Source organism: Macaca mulatta, chromosome 6, assembly GCF_049350105.2.
Source record: "Macaca mulatta isolate MMU2019108-1 chromosome 6, T2T-MMU8v2.0, whole genome shotgun sequence".
In the NCBI taxonomy this organism is placed as follows: domain Eukaryota; kingdom Metazoa; phylum Chordata; class Mammalia; order Primates; family Cercopithecidae; genus Macaca; species Macaca mulatta.
Window position 1 is genome coordinate 40792392 of NC_133411.1, and position 6813 is coordinate 40799204.

The following is a 6813-nucleotide window of genomic DNA, read 5'->3' on the forward strand; positions in this document are numbered from 1 at the left end:
AAAAGAATAATAATAAAAAGACTGACAATTGATTTTTTTTTCTTTGGTTTAGATGGAGTCTCACTCTGTCACCAGCCTGAACCTCTCGGCTCACTGCAACCTCCACCTCCAGGGTTCAAGTGATTCTCCTGCTTTAGCCTCCCGAGTAGCTGGGACTACAGGCATGCGCCACCATGCCCGACTAATTTTTGTATTTTTAGTAGAGATGGCGTTTCACCATGTTGACCAGGATGGTCTCCATCTCTTCACCTCATGATCCGCCTGCCTTGGCCTCCCAAAGTGCTGGGATTACAGGCGTGAGCCACCGCGCCCGGCCTGACAATTGATTTTTTTAAAAAAACAGGCAAAGACTCCTCACAAGAGAGTATATTCCAATGATCAATAAGGATAACAAAAGGGATGTGCAAATGGCTAGGTACAATTGGTTAGAGAATTGCAAATTAAAGTACAATGAAATACAGATACACATCTATCACGATAGCTGAAGTTAGAGTCTATCAATGCCAGCAAGGATGTGGAGCAGCCAAAGAAAGTATAAATGGTAGGAGCAAGGAGCCAGCACTACCCTTAGGCTAGGATAGCTGAAAGACAGGACCTCCCGGAAGTCCATTGGAAGAGAAACCCAGCAACTGCCACCTAAGGCCCAGTAGGGAGGGAGCTTTCCTCTGCTAGCCAGTCTGTACCTTCCATTAAACAAACTAAATTAGAAGCCAGAGGGCGCTGGGTGCAGCTGATGCAATCCGAGAGGTCAGACTCCCATAGCACAGAACTGAGTGGAGGGCTGTGGTGACTGATCTGAAGGGGTAAACAAAGAGCCAGCACAGACTGTTTAATCATTTGATCATTTGTTTGCTATCTCTCTATCAATGTAGCTAGCTAGGTTAGTTAGTTATTTATTTTTGCCTAGCTGTTTCTGTTTATTTACTTTTTGGTGGGAAAGTTGTTGCATATGTGAAGAAAATCAAATGGCACAAAAGATTCAGAATGACAAGCAACTAACGTTTGTATGCTTACAGGTCAGGCCTTTGCTAAGCTTATTTACAGACTTCAGGGCTCCTTGCTCGAGGTACAGTATGATTAAATTTTGGAGGTGGGAAGAGGACATTAGCTAAAGGCAGTTGCATGTGCTACAATAGTAACTTTTTTTAAAGTTTCAAAGGCAAAATACTTTTACAGTGAATTTTATTAAAATTTTCATAATCAAAACTTACAAGGGAAGAGAGACAAGCATAGTCTAATACCATGATAACTAATAGTTATAATTAATTTGACTAATGTTCCCATTAATGAATTAATTTAATAGAGCAATACTTATTTTAAGGGAGTATTTATCATTTGAACAGCCGGCAATCATTTGTTCACCTTATTTTCTTAAAGAAAACATATGCAGAGGCAATGTTAAAATAATGACTACATTTTGCAATAGAAGGTTTTTGTGTTAAGTGCATGACTTTTCCCCTGGCACGAAAGACATGTTGTTCATTGCAGCAAATGGAATATATGCTGCACAAAATACTTGTCATTATCTAACCACCAAAAATACATTACATTTTAAATATATTTAATATTATTATCTTCTAACATATTTATAAACACAACGTTTTTTAAGAATTATGTTTTATGTATACCTACCTAAGAGTTATTTCAGGTTCAGTTCCAGACCACTGCAATAAAGCGAATATTGCAATAAAGTGAGTCACACAAATGTTTTGGTTTCACAGTGCATATAAAAGTTATGTTTACACTATCTTGTAGTCTAGTAAGTATGCAATAGCATTATGTGTAAAAAATGTGGAAACCTTAAAAAATACTTTATTGCTAAAAATGCTAATTAATGATCATCTGAGCCTTGAGAGAGTTGTAAATTTTTGGTGGTGAAGAGTCTTGCCTTGAAGTTCATGGATGCTGACTAATCAGAGTGATGGTTGCTAAAGGGTGGGGTGGCTATGGCAATTTCTTAAAATAAGAGAACAATAAAGTTTGCCACAGTGATTGACTCTTCCTTTCACAAAAGATTTCTCTGTAGCATGCGATGCTGTTTGTTTGAAAGAAGTAGAACTTCTTTCAAAATTAGAGTCAATCCTCTCTAACCCCGTTGCTGCTTGATCAATTAAGTTTATATTATACATATATATGTGTATATACACATATATACACATAAATTTATATCATATTCTAAATCCTTTCTTGTAATTTTAACAATGTTCAACTCATCTTCACCAAGTATAGATTCCATCTCAAGAAACCATTTTCTTGGCTTATCTGTAAAAAGAAGCTTCTCATCCTTCCAAATTTGATTATGAGCTTGTAGGAATTGTCACATCTTCAGGCTTTACTTAGAATTCTAGATCTCTTGCTATTTCTCCTATCTCTGTAGTTGCTTCTTCCTCTGAAGTCTTGAACTCCTCAAAGTCACCCAAGAGGGTTAGAATCAACTTCTTCCAAACTCCTGTGAGAGATACTTTCACCTCCGCCCATGAATCACAAATGTTAATGGCATCTAGACTGGTGAATCCTTTCCAGAGGTTTTGAATTTACTTTGCCCAGATCTATCAGAAGAATCACTATATGTGGAAGCAATAGCCTTACAAATGTATTTCTTAAATAATGAGATTTGAAAGATGAATTACTCCTTGATCCGTGGGCTGAAGAATGGATGTTGTTTTAGCAGGCATGAAAATAACACTACTCTCCTTGTACATGTCTATCAGAGCTCTTGGGTGAATAGGTGCATTGCCAATGAGCATTAATATTTCATAAGGCATCTTTCTTTTTTTTGGAGGAATATTTTTAGTTTGTTAAATAAAAATGTTTTTTAGAATGGTGCTTTTCACATTACAAAAATAAACCAAAATGAAGAAAAGGTCACTGTAAAATGATGGGAAAAGGATCTGTAGATTTGCTTTTAGTATTTCAAATAGTCAACAATGCACGCCATAAAATGAATGCAAGATCACAACAGTCTTGTATTTACTTTGTATTTGAAGAAGATAGTGAAATAAGTGGCCACATTCTATTTTCTTTTAATTTTTGTTAATATGGTTGATCCGATTGGCTCTTTGATGAGTTTCATCCACGAAGTTCTACAGTTGTTCTATTAGCATTCGTTTTTTAACCTTGATGCTTCTTTAATGACATTTTGTAAAAATATTAGTCTTGTTTGTAAACTGCCTTGCACATGCTTCAGTAAAGTGAAGATTCTTTCATATTTTCTCCCTGGCTTTTGGATCTCTTTCATTAGTTGTGCTTTTAGTTTGGTATTGACCTCTTCACGGCTTTTGCAATGCATCACTTTCTTTCCTTTGTTGAGTGAAGATGCTGGTATGTTCTTTTCAGCACATTGTTCTTTATCTCTTGGCTCCTCATAATTTTCTAAAAATCCACCAACAGTGAGGTCATTGGTTCCTAAATGGTCATGACCAAGAGCCTGCCTCTGTATGATTGGTTAGCCATTCCAGTAAACTGACTGGAGAATATGTTGAAAATTCAGTATCCATAGCATTTGGTGTAATGTCTGATGAAAGTTGGTCTGCAATATGATTTTCAACCACATCATGTACTATCAAATCCTTAGTGGTTTCTTGTCAGGAGAACCTGCTCCCGATGGTTACATGAGTTCTTTTCTATTTCCTAAATGTCTTGGCTGGTTTGAGAAATAAAGGGAAAGAGCACAAGAGAAAGAAATTTAAAGCTGGGTGTCCGGGGGAGACATCACATGTCGGCAGGATTCGTGATGTTCCCCGAGCTGTAAAACCAGCAAGTTTTATTAGCAATTTTCAAAAGGGGAGGGAGTGCACAAATAGGGTGTGGATCACAGAGATCACATACTTCACAAGGTAATAAAATATCACAAAACAAATGGAGGCAGGGCGAGATCACAGGACCACAGGATGGGGCGAAATTAAAATTGCTAATGAAGTTTTGGGCACACATTGTCAATGATAACATCTTATCAGGAAACAGGGTTTGAGAGCAGACAACCTGTCTGACCAAAATTTATTAGGCGGGAATTTTCCTCATCCTAATATACCTGGGAGAGCTACAGGAGACTGGGGCTTAATTCAACCCTTCGGCTTCGGCCATAAAAGACAGCACGACTTGAGGGGGTTGTTCATAGGCCTATCCTCAGGGCGCATTCTCTTTCTCAGGGATGTTCCTTGCTGAGAAAAAGAATTCAGCGATATTTCTCCTATTTGCTTTTGAAAGAGGAGAAATATGGCTCTGTTCTGTCCGGCTCACTGGCAGCCAGAAATCTTATCTCTGATGTTCCCTGAACATTGCTGTTATCCTGATCTTTTTTCAAGATGCCCAGATTTCATATTGTTCGAACACACATGCTCTACAAACAATTTGCGCAGTTGACACAATCACAGGGTCCTGAGGCGACATTCATCCTCCTTAGCTTACGAAGATGACAGGATTAAGAGATTAAAGTAAAGCCAGGTATAGGAAATCACAAGAGTATTGATTGGGGAAGTGATAAGTGTCCATGAAATCTTCACAATTTATGTTCAGAGATTGCAGTAAAGACAGGCATAAGAAATTATAAAAGTATTAATTTGGGAAACTAATAAAGGTCCATGAAATCTTCACAATTTATGTTCTTCTGCCATAGCTTCAGCCAGTCCCTCTGTTCGGGGTCCCTGACTTCCCGCAACAATTTCTGAAATTTTATGAAGAGGAAGAGGTTTAATAAGATCTGGCTGTGCTTGAGTTATAGGTACAGGTGGTCCTTTTCCCCCTACATGATTGCTTACAACAGGATTCTGCTGTCTCCCTTTTAGTAGTGGAGACATACACCAATGTCTTTTAGGGATCCCTTGCATATTTGGTTCTCCAGGTAGTTTATGTTTATTTTGAGGTCCAGCCACAAATTCATCTGCTTCATCTATCATCATACCCTTCTTATCCAGCTTAAAGGGGTTGCCAAATGTATGCAACCTTTGTGGCTGATCAGGATTAAGTTCTCTTAGTGGAGAAGGTACTTGCTTGAGGTATTTCTGGTAGTTCCCCATTTGTGCTATAGGAACACTGTGCACTGATCTTCATCCTGTCCTTTAAGAAATCTGCAAGTGTGCTTCAAAAGATTAGATCTCATTCTTGTTAAGTGATCCAAAAGATTTCATCTTGGTATGTCATAAGCATTTCTAAATGTCTGTGGCTTCAAATCCTTATTCAGCAAAGCGACTTGGAACCCAATGTATTCCTTCATATTAAGGTCTAGCAGTCTGTGAGGGACATCCTCTGAAATTCCCTGGAGGAGTTGTTGAAAATCTTCCCTATATGCCATTGATAAACCATGTGATCAGCTCCGGAGTTTTATTCCAGTTTCCTGTACTACCATTTTTGCCTACAGATCCAGTGACTCGATCAGATTCTATTTTGGCTTGTTGACTCAGTTTTTTGAGGTGTGAAATGACACTGTAACTAAGTCCGTATTCCATACTGTCTGCTATTAGGTTAGGTGCTCCCATAATACTAACAGCTTTCTTCAAGGGCCCGAGATAGTAAGGAGGCATTGTCTTCAAACAACTTTCAAATGACTGTCTCCACTTCAATGTTGGTTTTGCCTTACACACTTTAAACAAGTCATCTAAGAGGGGAAGAAGGACTGGATAATTGTAAGCCATCACAAATAAGTTGACACAGTTCAGTGCTGTACTGGCTTTCAAGTAACCAAAAGGATGACCAAGTTCACTATATTTTGCACTATTGCTCACATACACCTGCCAACATGTTTGAGGAGATTTCCTTTCCAGGATAAATTTAGTCAGTGGTGAAGGTTCCAACTCATATTTGTCACAAGGAAGTTTATCAATAACCATTGGTTCACAGTCTGTACAGGAAAACTTCACTACAGGATGAGATGTATGAGGTGGTAGTGCTGGAGAATTTTGATCTGGCCAAAAAGACTCTGGAACAGGCCAATGACCTATAGGAATCCCAGTTTTAGGATTTGGTCTGGCATATACAAGTTTGTGACAGCAATGCCAAGGCTGAGATCCAAAAGGCCTTGAAATATCTGGCTGCCCATCTTCTACAGGGGAAGGATCTGGTCCTGCTTTTTCAAAGTTTATTACCACCCCACTTTGTACTTTCTGCACCAAGGACTCTAGACACTGATTAAGTGTTCTTGGAGAACACACAAAATATGAATGGCTGCCTGTCACTTCACATATTGGTGTGATTGCATAGTCATCTAAAGGCACACCTGTCAACTGTTCTGATTCTACTGACATGGTGCCGGGCAACCGCCAACACTAATGCACAGAGTCTCTGATCTCAATGAAAAGGTTCCTTGGTCGATTCACTTCCAGGCGAAGGAGAATTAAGAGGTAAATGAAGCTCATCCTGGACTCCACTGGTGATGGTCAACTTGCTCCCATCAATAACTGTGATAATTATTTCTGACTTCAAGAAAAAAGGGGTTCTTCTCTGCCCATAGTTGTCTATGCCAGTTACTAATCTATTTAAATTTAATAAATCAAAAGCTGTCCTTAGGGATTGGCCAAGAGTCGTAAGTCCTTCAGCCTGAAGGTTTTTCAGTTCATTCATAAACGTTGCATGGTTTTCCTTTTTTTTTTTATTGAGACGGAGTCTCACTCTGTCGCCCAGGCTGGAGTGCAGTGGCCAGATCTCAGCTCACTGCAAGCTCCGCCTCCCGGGTTCACGCCATTCTCCTGCCTCAGCCTCCCGAGTAGCTGAGACTACAGGCGCCCGCCACCTCGCCCGCATGGTTTTCTTTCCATTCAGCCTTGATAGCATAGGGCGGCTCTTCGAAAGTGACCAGCATATACCTGTCTCCTCTGCAGG

General features: G+C 39.3%; 1 pseudogene; it reads right to left on the minus strand.

Annotated features, from left to right (window-relative positions):
- Positions 1-2618: 2618 nt before the first annotated feature.
- LOC144341227 (integrator complex subunit 6-like) lies at positions 2619-6254 on the minus strand (annotated as a pseudogene).
- Positions 6255-6813: the final 559 nt, after the last annotated feature.